This window comes from Corythoichthys intestinalis, chromosome 8 (assembly GCF_030265065.1).
Source record: "Corythoichthys intestinalis isolate RoL2023-P3 chromosome 8, ASM3026506v1, whole genome shotgun sequence".
Taxonomy (NCBI): domain Eukaryota; kingdom Metazoa; phylum Chordata; class Actinopteri; order Syngnathiformes; family Syngnathidae; genus Corythoichthys; species Corythoichthys intestinalis.
Genome location: NC_080402.1, coordinates 2,456,535 through 2,469,943, shown reverse-complemented (window position 1 = coordinate 2,469,943; position 13,409 = coordinate 2,456,535). Strand labels below are relative to the sequence as shown.

At 38.3% G+C, this 13,409-nt stretch overlaps 1 protein-coding gene across 1 annotated transcript in view; it reads right to left on the bottom strand.

Annotated features, from left to right (window-relative positions):
* sh3d19 (SH3 domain containing 19) overlaps positions 1-13,409 on the bottom strand; it is a 43,257-nt gene that overhangs the window by 20,627 nt on the left and 9,221 nt on the right. The window lies entirely within an intron of this gene.

Sequence of the window (13,409 nt, the reverse complement as noted above, 5' to 3'; positions counted from 1 at the left end):
AAAAACATTTTATTTATAGAGCGCTTTTACCGGTGCTCAAAGGCACTTTACAGTTGAGGAAAAATAATAACAAAATAAAGTTCACACAATGTGGGCAGTACAAAACAATAGAGAAAAGAATTACAAATTAAAAGCCAGTTTAAAAAGGTGAGTTTTTAACAATTTTTTGAATGTGGGAAGATCAGAACAGGTGCGGATGGTTTTAGAGAGTGCCTTCCAAAGTGAGGGGGCAGCAACGGAGAAGGCTCTGTCCCCCCAAGTACGGTGTGTTATTTGTGGGGGCAGTGCGAGAACGTTTCCATTAGATGGGCAGAGGTGACGGGAGGGGGGGTGGGGACAGAGAAGGTCCGTGGTTATTGAGTGCTTTGTATGTGAGAAGGATGATTTTGAAATGTATCCTGTGTGAGATGGGAAGCCAGTGCAGTTTGTGAAGGACGGGGGTAATGTGATTCCTGTAGAAGGTACGGGTGAGAAGGCGTGCAGCGGACTTCTGGATATATTGTAGTTTATTGAGGAGTTTGGCTGGAGATCCGAAAAGATTGTTGCTAGGGCCATCCCAAATAAAAGGAGAGGTGAAGGAGGAGTATTTTTTAGAACGATTGCGGAAGCTGTATAGTTTCCGTCCTTCTCCTTGCAAGCTTTTCAACTAAATTGAGTGCCTTCTCTCCTTATTTTGGGTAATACTATAAATGTCGGCACGGTGGCTGAGTGGTTAGCACGTCTGCCTCACAGTTCTGAGATCAAGGGTTTAATCCCGGGCTTCGGCCTTCCTGTGTGGAGTTTGCATGTTCTCCCCGTGCCTGCGTGGGTTTCCTCCGGGAACTCCGGTTTCCTCCCACATCCCAAAAAACATGCATGGTAGGCTGATTGAACACTCTAAATTGTCCATAGGTGTGAGTGTGTGCGTGAATGGTTGTGTGTCTCCTTGTGCCCTGCGATTGGCTGGCAACCAATTCAGGGTGTCCCCTGCCTACTGCCCGAAGTTAGCTGGGATAGGCTCCAGCACCTCCGCGACCCTCGTGAGGAATAAGCGGCATGGAAAATGAATGAATGAATGAATGAACTATAAATGTCTACCTAAGGATTCGTATTTGAACTTGACAATCTAGACTTTTAGAGATGGTTTTGTTTCCTTTCCCAGCATTATACATTCCTTGATCGCAGGTCTTCAGATAGATTTTATGACCAAGCCATGATGCACATCAGACAATGCTTCTCATCAAGACAATTTTTACCAGGTGTGTGTTTTATAGTGGGCACGGCAGCTTTGAACCACTCATCAGTGATTGGGCACACACCTGACTTAAAATGTTTGGTAAAAATTGGTTTGCTCTTTAAGTCTCCTTTGGCAGAGCGTTCACTTATTTATATTCCCCCCTTCTGTCATTTGCATGCTATCCTGATTAAAATATGAAAACCTATAAATGTTTGGGTGGTTTTAGTTAAAGCAGACACTGTTTTTTCATCTGTATGATTTTGACAAAGCTCAGATCACATTTGATGTTGATTTTATGGAGAAATGTTTGAAATTCCAAAAGGTTCAGATATTTTTTCATACCACTGTACGAAATATTTATATATTTTTACATTAAATTTTCACATTCTTATATGACAATCATCACATTTTTACATAATTGTCATGATTTTACATGACAGTTTTCTTGTTTTCACATAATCATCACTATTTTACCTAATTGTTTTCACGTTTTTGCATAAAAATGTTTTTAAATATATTTTTATATAAAGATGATCATGTTTTTAGATCATTATCACGTTTTCACATAATTATCACGTTTTTACACAATCATCATGTTTCCACATAAAAATGATCGTTTTCATGTTTTCACATCAATGCTATCCTCATTAAAATACGTAAACCCACAAATGTTTGGGCGGTTTTAGTTAAAGCAAACACTGTATTTTCATCTGTGTGATTTTGACAAAGATCAGATCGCATTTGATGTTGATTTTATGCCGAAATGCGAGAAATTCCAAAAGGTTCAGATACTTTTTCATTCCACTGTACATGATATTTATCAATTTTTACATGAGAATTATCACATTTTTATATGATAATCATATTTTTACATAATTGTCATGTTTTTACATGACAGTTTTCTTGTTTTCACATAATTATCACTATTTTACTTGTTTTCACGTTTTTGCATAAAAATGTTCACGTTTTTAAATGTATTTTTACATAAAAATGATCACCTTTTTAGATCATTATCACATTTTTATGTGATTATTGTGTTTTTACATGAGTTTTCACGTTTTCACAGAATTATCACATTTTTACACAATCATCATGTTTCTACATAAAAAATATCGTTTTCATGTTTTCACATCAATGCTATCCTCATTAAAATACGAAAACCTACAAATGTTTGGGCGGTTTTAGTTAAAGCAAACACTGTATTTTCATCTGTGTGATTTTGACAAAGATCAGATTCACATTTGTTGTTGATTTTATGCAGAAATGTTTGAAATTCCAAAAGATTCAGATACTTTTTCATACCACCGTACATGATATTTATCAATTTTTACATGAAAATTGTCACATTTTTAATATGATAATCATCACATTTTACATAATTGTCATGATTTTGCATGACAGTTTTCTTGTTTTCACATAATTATCACTATTTTACTTGTTTTCACGTTTTTGCATAAAAATGTTCACATTTTTAAATATATTTTTACATAAAAATGATCACCTTTTTAGATCATTATCACGTTTTTACATAATTATTATGTTTTTACATGAGTTTTCACGTTTTCACATAATTATCACGTTTTTACACAATCATCATGTTTCTACATAAAAATGATCGTTTTCGTGTTTTCACATCAATGCTATCCTCATTAAAACACAAAAACCTATAAATGCTTGGGCGGTTTTAGTTAAAGCAAACACTGTATTTTCATCTGTGTGATTTTGACAAAGATCAGATCACATTTGATGTTGATTTTTTGCAGAAATGCGAGAAATTCCAAAAGGCTCAGATACTTTTTCATAACATTGTACTATCAATAATCTGCATTAAAATGTGTAACTAATTAAAATGAGGACACACTGAACCGAATTGAACTAAGCCACGTTGTTGTGATGTTTTTGTGAAAGTGGACACTGACGCACGTGCTGGGAAAAGTCGCTGAGCTCAACAGAATAGCTCACAGCTGCCCGCGGGTATGCCACTCCAACACATGCTGACATCGTATACATGCTTCGGCAGCCAACAGCTGCACAAAAAGCCATCTGTTCAATTTTCAACTGCATTCTGTTTGCCGTCAATGACGGACAATGACTTCATCAAGAAAAATAGCACTTTATAATACAGGGATCCCTCAATTATCACTGTTAATGGGGACCAGAACTGACCGCGTAAAATGAAAAAACATGAAGTAATGTTCCCCCTGCCCCCATTTTTAACTTACTTTTTTTGTACCGTAATTTACGTACTATAAGCCGCCTATTTCCCTCATTTTGAATCCTGCGGCTTATTTGTTGATTTATTTGGGTTAGTAGATAACACTTTATTTGACAGCGGCGTCATAAACCTGCCATAACATGACACTATCATGGGCATTAATGAATGCTAATGACAAATGTCATTAAGTGTCACCTGGAAAATTATGTCACTAACTCAATTTATGTCCAGCTCGGATCTTTTACATCTATTCAAAAGTGAGATAATTTGCCAAATGACACAAAATAACATCTGCTATAAGCATTAGTTAATGCTTATGGTCATACTTATGATAGTTTTATGGCGCCACTGTCTAAAAATGTTTTACCAAATACCATTACTAACAATTATTGAAACAACTGGAACAGTAACTGAAGAAATAATTAGCGCAGAACATGTATTTTCATTGTTATTTACGTCTGTGGTGCTGCAATGCATGCTAGGAGGCATGTTGGACGACAACAGTGTAGGCAGCAGGTGGAGTAGTGATGGCCAAATGAAGCTTCTTGGAGCAATCAAATGCGGCTTATAGCCCATTGCGGCTTATCTATAAACAAATGCTGTTTTTGTGCCAAATTTGGTGGGTGTAGTCCAAAAATTATGGGATATACAAGTATAATATCAAAAAGTGTATATACGTAAAACCGTACAAATGCATATGTTATCATTAGAACATTAAAGAATCATTTTAAACATGTAAATAAAAGACAAAAAATATCAAGGTTACGCTTTATTTGACAATGGATTCATAAGACTGTCATAAAACCGTCGTAATCATGACATAACTTGAGCATTCATGAATGTTTATGATAGCTGTCATTAAGTGTCACCTGGTGTAAGACAAGGCCCCAAAACCTTATATAAAGAAATGTTGTTTTTAACCTCATCAACTGACATCAAGCTGCAAGGTAATTGTTTTCAACCTTACCAAGCTGACTCCCATAACATCGGCAACCTTCCCAAAACATCGGCAACCTTATCAAGCTGACTCCCAAAACATCGGAATATGAACATAACATGTTTTTCTCGTCAACCGTGTGAAACATCTAACCGCACTCGAGCCGTGTGAAACATCTAATACGGGAGGGGAAGTTACGGGGCGCGGTACTTGCTATAAAGAAGCGACGGAGACAAGTACAATCAGAGTCAGCTGCGGGTCTTCGCGCCGACGCCCAGCCTTGGTGTTTCTTTGCTCGCTTTACCGAGGACGCCTGGCTCTCCGTCCTTCCAGCACACGGTAATGAGATTTATGTTATTGCATGTAATCTATGAGCTGAAATACAATTGTTGCTTGTTTGCTTGTACACTTTATACTGTGGGTTAAATAAAATGTGCCGCTTGTTTAACGCAGTGAAGTGTTATTGTTTGCTGTCCATGTAAGTCGCCGACGATCCGCGATCCTGAAGTTAATAATAAGTCATAGCAATTGATTATGAGCTGTGACTATTATATTATTTGATACTGTAATTGATTATAAGCAGTGTCTACTCAAAGAATACTTGTCTGATTGGATATAACAGACAAGTTAACCCATTGTAGCCTGGTGATTGGGTATCAGCCTCGCTACTATTCATTTTCATTGATACTGTGATTGATCATAAGCAGTATCAGAATTGTTTCAAAACAATTATGGCGTCACGGACAGGATCAATAGTATTGATAAATTGATTAGTATTGATTGAAATTGGTCATTGTAATTAAGTAATACTGAGAATTTGTTGTTTGGTAAATTGACTTGAGTAATACTGGGATTGTGTTGTTTTGGGATTTACGTATTACTCGATAAATTGAGTGAACATTCCGGTATATTTTTGGTTTAGCGTTATCAGTAGCGCGGAAAGTGTCGTCGGCGCGCGGGTTCGCGGCCCAGCCAAGCCAGAGAGGTGGGAGTGAATAGCGGGGCGACGCTGAACGACTATAAGACGTTCATGGTGACACTGAACGCTGTCGAACGCGTGAAACGGTATAGCGCGGGGACCGGAAGGGACCGGAAATTTCAAAGTAATACTGAGTGAGACGTAACAGAATAGCGATGTTTCAGAAATTGCGGAATTAATAAACATTGTCTATGAAGCAAAAGTGTGCCTGTTGCTTACTCACTGCGAACCTGGAAAATTTCAAAACAATTTTGGAGTTGTCGGACAGGATTTCCGGAGAACTGCGACTTGGACATGGCTTGTTGTTTGGGTAAAAGTAAAACTTTGGATGAACCCGAAGGGGGTTCTGCTGACTGCGTCTCGGGAGTGCCGGGGTGGGACAGTCGTGAGTATAGAGAAATTGGGAAATTGTTAACGCGGAATGGGGGACGCCCTGGTCCGTGGGTTAACATGACAACAGGGGCCAGCCCGATGTCAGTCAAAGATTTACTGACTCAGGTTGTGGTCCGAAAAAGAGCGCCTTTAGGGGGTGTACGAGAAATGATGTGGATTTGTGTTGACAGTTAGTTCGTCATTGACCTCAAATTGTATGTTTTTTATGTTTGGTCTGGTGTGAGCCACTGGTAGAATGTACGGTAATTTTGATTTGTATTTGAAATTGTGCTGTCCTGTATGATAAGCCATTGGGGATGGTTGTTATTGTGTGACTGAACGTGAGGCTGCGTCGCGTCATGATTCTTTTTTGCGAGGCTCATGTGTAATAGTTGAACGTTTATTGTGTGTGTATAATTGTAGTTATTGTTGCGTGACTGATTATGATTTTTTGCGTGGGATCGTGTGTGAATAGCTGACCGTTTACTGCGCAAAATGGGAAGAAGGGAAGTTTTTCAACATGAGGAGTGCGGCCCTTCGGTGGCCCCTATTTGCAACATGGGGTCCTCGACGGCATTCGCTGGGTTTTTGCCCAAATTGATTATAAGGGGAGGTTGTAATTGCAGCTGGGAATATTCCAGCCTTTTCCTTATATTATTTAGGATAAAATTGAGAAACAAATTGGGAAAACAGGTAAAACAAAAATGATTTTGAAATGGAATTTCATTAGAGATAAGAATAGATTATTGAGCTCAAGTGAAACTTATAGAATGTTAAGGATAATTAATTTAATTGTCAACGAGTTCATGGATTAAACTGTGTTTAGACATTTGATTAACTGATTAATCGAATATGACTGAGGGTGGGGACAGCTGCATGCCAGCATCTGCCTGATCAACAGATGACGGTATTCCAGTTCCCGCCCAGAAGTTCAAAACAACAAGGATTATTGATAGTGTTGACAAATTATGTTAATGGGAACAGTGATAAAGTGATTATTCACCTTGATGCGGCTGTAACAGTTGAGGTGTGGTATTGGCAACTTAAGGGTTAATAATGTACACTTACTGTCATGAGTTGCTTTATTGATAACTTGAACACTGTCATGAGTTGCTTTATTGACAACTTGAATTTGACTGTCATGAGTTGCTTTATTGATAATTTGAATTTGAAATTTTTTCTTAAGGAATTTTGAAGATACGAAATATTGTCTAGGCTTACGGCTTTTGGATCGCATGCTGATGGAATTTGGCTGTCTTTGTTCGGCTGTGACCTCAGTGGCTAATAGACAATTCTAGATTTTGTCGTCACGTGGAATAGTGGCCAATTTTGTAATGAGTGACCATGGCAAAATTTATAATGTATGTAATTACAGTAAATTACAAAAGACTGAATTGAACAATCTGGAGAGAGAAGTGAATATTGGCGCTTCGCCAAGTGGAAATAATTATAACGATTTTGACTTTGCGATGTTAGAAAGAAGGTGCTTTTTGTGCCATCAAAGGGTACATTTAGCCAGGGAATGTGAGTGGAAGACATACAGGACAACTTATAAGATTGCAGAAACCGCCGAGTTACCTGTTTGAGCTACTCCGGGTTCGGCTGGTCTTGATTTACGACTCAAATGTCCCAGGGGGCACTACGGGCACATTTTACCTAGATCTGGATTGTCACTTAAAGGGGTAACTATACTTGCTGGGGGTTATTGATGCTGATTATCAAGGCGAATTGGGGGTTGTAATATACAATTTGACTTCAGAACCGTTTATTGTGAAATCTGACGGGAAAAATTGATACAAAAATGTGTCTGGTCCGAAGCGTTTGAAATCTCTTCTGCTTCTTCCAGCCTGACAATTGATAATGTGATGTGGAGGCGGTTTATTGGGACATCTACTGGGAGATCGCTACGGCTCTGCATGGTGGAGGACGCTAGGGGAGTCCGGTGTCCAAGGAAGGTCGTCCCTGCTCCTCTGGACCCCCCCCCCCCTGCACCCCAGGAGTCAACAATACAGGAAGGGTTCGCAGGGCTCCCATGGTGGCTGCAGGATGCCTCATCACGGTCACGTCTGAAACACCTGTCGGTCGGTCTGTGGCATCTCGACAACAAAACGTGTCACTCACGCAATGGCACTGAGTGGATGACCGAGGTCACGTCTGACCTATGGATCTCGAACAGCACGGAAGTTCGAGGGATCGGATGAATTGCTCCTGTTCCTTTGGATCCCCCTTCTGGTCCCTTTGCCCCCTTGTTTGCCCCCTTTGTCCCCAGATTGAAGAAAACGCACACGGAGATTCACTGGATCGTCTTGTTTCCCCCTTTCCCCACATGTGCCGCACGGAAACAGCGTGCATGGTACGACACCCTTCTGGGTGGAACCGGAACCGTGTTAAGCATCTCTAACACGATTGATGGAGAAGTCACCAGAACTATGTTGTCCAACACCGGAAGTGACATTGCGCACGGTCTCTTGACCGTAGGGCTTTGGATGCCCACATCTATCGCGCCTCATGAAGAAGCGGCATCTTTTTTCTTAGCACAATTGTCATGGGATAAAGGGATGTGGGATGCAACACAAGAAGTATTAACACCTATAATTGATACATGTACACCTTTGACACAATCAGTGATAACTACGAAAATGCACTAGAAAGTTGTATTCCCTGTTTTTCCATCGTGTGCTCGGAGGAAGAGAGAATGGTATGACACATTGTTAGGGGGAACCGGAACATTATTGGGGGTATCTCATACCGTGGATAATGAAGTAACGCGATATAAATTAGCTGGGACCGGACAGGGAACTCATGATGCCTTACTAAAAGTAGGAATGTGGCTTCCTAATTCAATGGTGGGACAAAAAGAAAATGCTAAACTGTGGATAAATGTATTTAAAAGGGAATTAAACATGTGGAACGCCACTAGTGAAGTGTTAACCAACGTAACTAAACAGCTAAACTGGACCACATGTAGCATACAATACTTACATGCACAGACGCAAAAAGAGCGTTTTGTACGAATGATGACTACAGGGAATTACCGGGAGTGGCGAAGTGTTTGGAATATATCCTCTGAGTTATGGCTACAGTTACATTCGGAATATACGATTTGTAATACGACCGAATGCAGGGGATATTGGACACAATACACAGTAACCTCAAACGTTACCGTATGTAAATTCCAGGTATTACCCGTAATAACTGAACTAGGCTATTGGTTTTTGCATGTGGAAGGTGAATGGTTTAATTCGGGAACGAACCAAACCTTTAATACCGATCTTTGCGAAAACACAGATAAAGGACTAGCTTGTAAATTGCATCACGAATTTGTTAATCCTTGCTTAACAAAAGTAGACTTCGCCTTATGCGATTGGTTAAGGGAACCTAGTAGGGACATTTTGTGGCAGGTAGGACCACATACCCTTTGTGTGGCCACTGCCCAAAATCACTCCATGTTGCCAACGGTTCCATTTGTAGGATGCCTATGTAATGTTCGTTTCTTTCAGTGGGGAAACGGGACGTATTGGTTGACAAATTACACAGTTGCTAGCCGGTTTACGGCTGTGCAATGGGAAGTGTTACGTACACAATGGCAAATCTCTTTGGAGCGTTTCAAATGCGCATTGGAACAATCCACTGAGATAAAAAAATTGATTAAGTCGCATGCGTCCAATGTTTCCCAACTGATGGTATCAACATTGATGGCTAAAGGAGAAATTTTGCATGCTGCTAAAATTATTCAGCAACAATCTGCTCATCATTGGTGGGAAACGTTGCTTCCACCAATGATATTGGTCTTAATAGCTATTGCTTTGACTACGCTATGTAATATGGGAATTTGTTGCTATGTCAAACGTCTAGAGGACCAGGTTGCCCGGAAAATATTTCATCAGTTAGAATTATGAGGGTACTGGTAGAAACAATAGACTTGGACGGGGTAGATGCATGCGTAGTAACTATAACTACTGAAGAAGGGGGGCATATCTTGGACTACCAAGATATGAGGGGTGGATTCTTTTATCGCCGTATAGAGCGACACCCTGACCGTGTAAATATGCTTATAGCAGCGGTGTATGAAATAGTAGCCGACCATCATTCATTTGTTTATGCTAATTTGCGGGGGGATCCCTGGTTTCAATGGATTCAGCAAAATTGGAGACACTATGCAGTAGGATTAATAAATTAGAGTTGATTTGGTTTAAAACACCAGGAGTGGAATGTAAGACAAGGCCCCAAAACCTTATATAAAGAAATGTTGTTTTTAACCTCATCAACTGACATCAAGCTGCAAGGTAATTGTTTTCAACCTTACCAAGCTGACTCCCATAACATCGGCAACCTTCCCAAAACATCGGCAACCTTATCAAGCTGACTCCCAAAACATCGGAATATGAACATAACATGTTTTTCTCGTCAACCGTGTGAAACATCTAACCGCACTCGAGCCGTGTGAAACATCTAATACGGGAGGGGAAGTTACGGGGCGCGGTACTTGCTATAAAGAAGCGACGGAGACAAGTACAATCAGAGTCAGCTGCGGGTCTTCGCGCCGACGCCCAGCCTTGGTGTTTCTTTGCTCGCTTTACCGAGGACGCCCGGCTCTCCGTCCTTCCAGCACACGGTAATGAGATTTATGTTATTGCATGTAATCTATGAGCTGAAATACAATTGTTGCTTGTTTGCTTGTACACTTTATACTGTGGGTTAAATAAAATGTGCCGCTTGTTTAACGCAGTGAAGTGTTATTGTTTGCTGTCCATGTAAGTCGCCGACGATCCGCGATCCTGAAGTTAATAATAAGTCATAGCAATTGATTATGAGCTGTGACTATTATATTATTTGATACTGTAATTGATTATAAGCAGTGTCTACTCAAAGAATACTTGTCTGATTGGATATAACAGACAAGTTAACCCATTGTAGCCTGGTGATTGGGTATCAGCCTCGCTACTATTCATTTTCATTGATACTGTGATTGATCATAAGCAGTATCAGAATTGTTTCAAAACACCTGGAAAATGATGTCACTAACTCAATTTATATCCAGCTCGGATCTTTTACATCTGTTCAAAAGTGAGATATATTGCCGGATGACACATAATGACATCTGCTTATAAGCATTCATTAATGCTTATGGCAGTGTCAGGTCATAATTATGATAGTCTTATGGTGCCACTGTCTAAAAATGTTTACCAAATACCATTACTAATAATTATTGAAATAAGTGGAACAGTAACTGAAGAAATAATTAGGGCAGAACATGTATTTTAAATTGTTATTTACATCTCTAGTGCTGCAATGCATGCTAGGAGGCATGTTGGACGACAACAGTGTAGGCATCAGGTGGAGCAGTGATGGCCAAATGAAGCTTCTTGGAGCAATCAAATGCGGCTTATAGTCCAGTGCTTCTTATCTATGAACAAATGCTGTTTTTGTGTCAAATTTGGTGGGTATAGTCCAAAACGTACGGTATATATAATATCAAAAAGTGTATATAAAACCCTAGAAATGCATAGGTTATCATTAGAACATTAAAGAATCATTTTAAACATGTATATAAAATAATAAAAACATAAGGTAACACTTTGTTTGACAATGGGTTCATAACACTGCCATAAAACCGTCGTAATCATGACATAACACTGTCATGAGCATTCATGAATGTTTATGATAGCTGTCATTAAGCGTCATTCGGCAAATGATGTCACTTCTGAACGGATGTAAAAGATGCGTACTGGACATGAATGGAGTTAGAATCTATTACAGTACAGTTTTGGCATGATGATTTCATACAGCAATCAAATACATTGTGCTGCTCCTTCTGGTGCGCGCATCTCGGCCACCGGATGGCAGTGTAACGTCAAGTACGGCCGACACAAATGGCTAAATACTATTTATAGATTTTTAATTGTAATCAAGGTTGGCATAAAAACTACCTGTTGATTGGTTGATGATGTCACTACTTCCGTCCACTTTGTCTTCCTCTCGCTTCACGTCGGCCATTTTCGGTGGAAAAACTATTCATAAAGCGATTGTCAAGAGTTGTTGATATGAAGTGAGAGTGATGCGGCGGTTCTGCCGACTGGAGTGATTTGGGTGGGTGGGACTCTGCAGGGGGGGCAACATGGATACACAGACACCCCACCCCCGTTGTAAAGCCCTAATGTGAGAGTTGACTTGACTGGATTGTATTGTATTAGTATAGTATAGTATTATATACTATTGTATAGTGTCTTGCTTCATTTGTTGTACATAAATACCATTTTAAAAAATGTATTTGGGGATTCTTCTCGAGTAAATCTGTATACTTTCCATTGGAATATTTTTTTTCACTTCTTTAGGGACAAAACAATGGAAGCACACTGCATTCAATTAAAAAAATAATTTATTTTAGGGGGATTCTTTTTTTGAGTTAATATTTTTGAGAGGTTTATATTGGTGGGTATACCTTGGAAATTAGCAAAGAATATAAACAAAAAAAATATCTGAAAAACAAAATAATACTAAGGGAAACACGGAAATACAAGGGGGAAAAGAAAAGAAGGTATTTAAAAAACATGAGAAAAAAATACCTAGAAAACAGTAAAGAATATACTAATAAACAGAAAAAATACTCAGGAAAACAGGGAATGACTTTATTATTATTTTAAAAAACGGGGAAAAATACTTGGGACAAAAAAGAAATATATATATTTTTTATGTTTATCGGAGTATAACTTAAAAATAAAAATGTGCTCAGGAAATTAACAAAAAAATAAAATAAAATAAAAAATAATACTAAGGAAAACCAGCAACAAATATATAGAATAAAGTGGGGATTATTATTATTTTTTTTTTTAAACATGAAAAAAAAAAAAAACAGAAACAGTAAAGACTATACAAATAAGCGTAAAAAATACTCAGAAAAACAGGGAATATACTGTTATCCCTATTTGAGAAAAAAATGAAAAAATAGTTGGTACAAAAAATATACATATATTTTTCAAGTTTATCGGAGTTTATCTTGAAAATGATTTCAGGAAATAATAATAATAATGATTAAAAAAAACAATCAGAAAAAACAAAACAATACAAAGGAAAACCAGTACATAGTGAGGAAAAATACTCAGAAAAAAAGTAAAAAAAAAAAAAAAAAAGTACATATAAACAGAAAAAAATTCAGGAAAACAGAGAATACTTTTTTTTTTTTTAAAAAACGGGACAAAATACTTCGAACAAAAAATAATACATATACTATATTTTTAAAAATGTACAGAAAATAAGGTTTCTTTTTCTCAAAAATATACTTTCTTATAAGTAAAACTATCTGAAAATGAAACTTGCATGTACAGACTTGTTAGAATTCTTAAATGAGGAGCTTGTATCTTTAAGCACTTCTTTTTCATTGAAAATTGGGAAAAGAAAATACTGTACCTGTTGTTATAGAGAACGACGCATTACCAGCCTTCACCACTGGAGGGTACTAAAGGCTAAACTTTACCAAATGCATATTCAAATTGACAACTGCTAAATAGCAAACCTTCGTGTTATTTTCCATCAGGTCTTTTTTTTTTTTTTTTTTTATCCCTAAAAGTACGACACACTGAAGCATATTGCAGACAACATGAAAACGAATAAAAGCGAACTGACATCTTTTATTTGCGTTTAAACGGAAAATTTCCAGTGGCGCCGTCAATCAACCAAATGGGCGGGACTT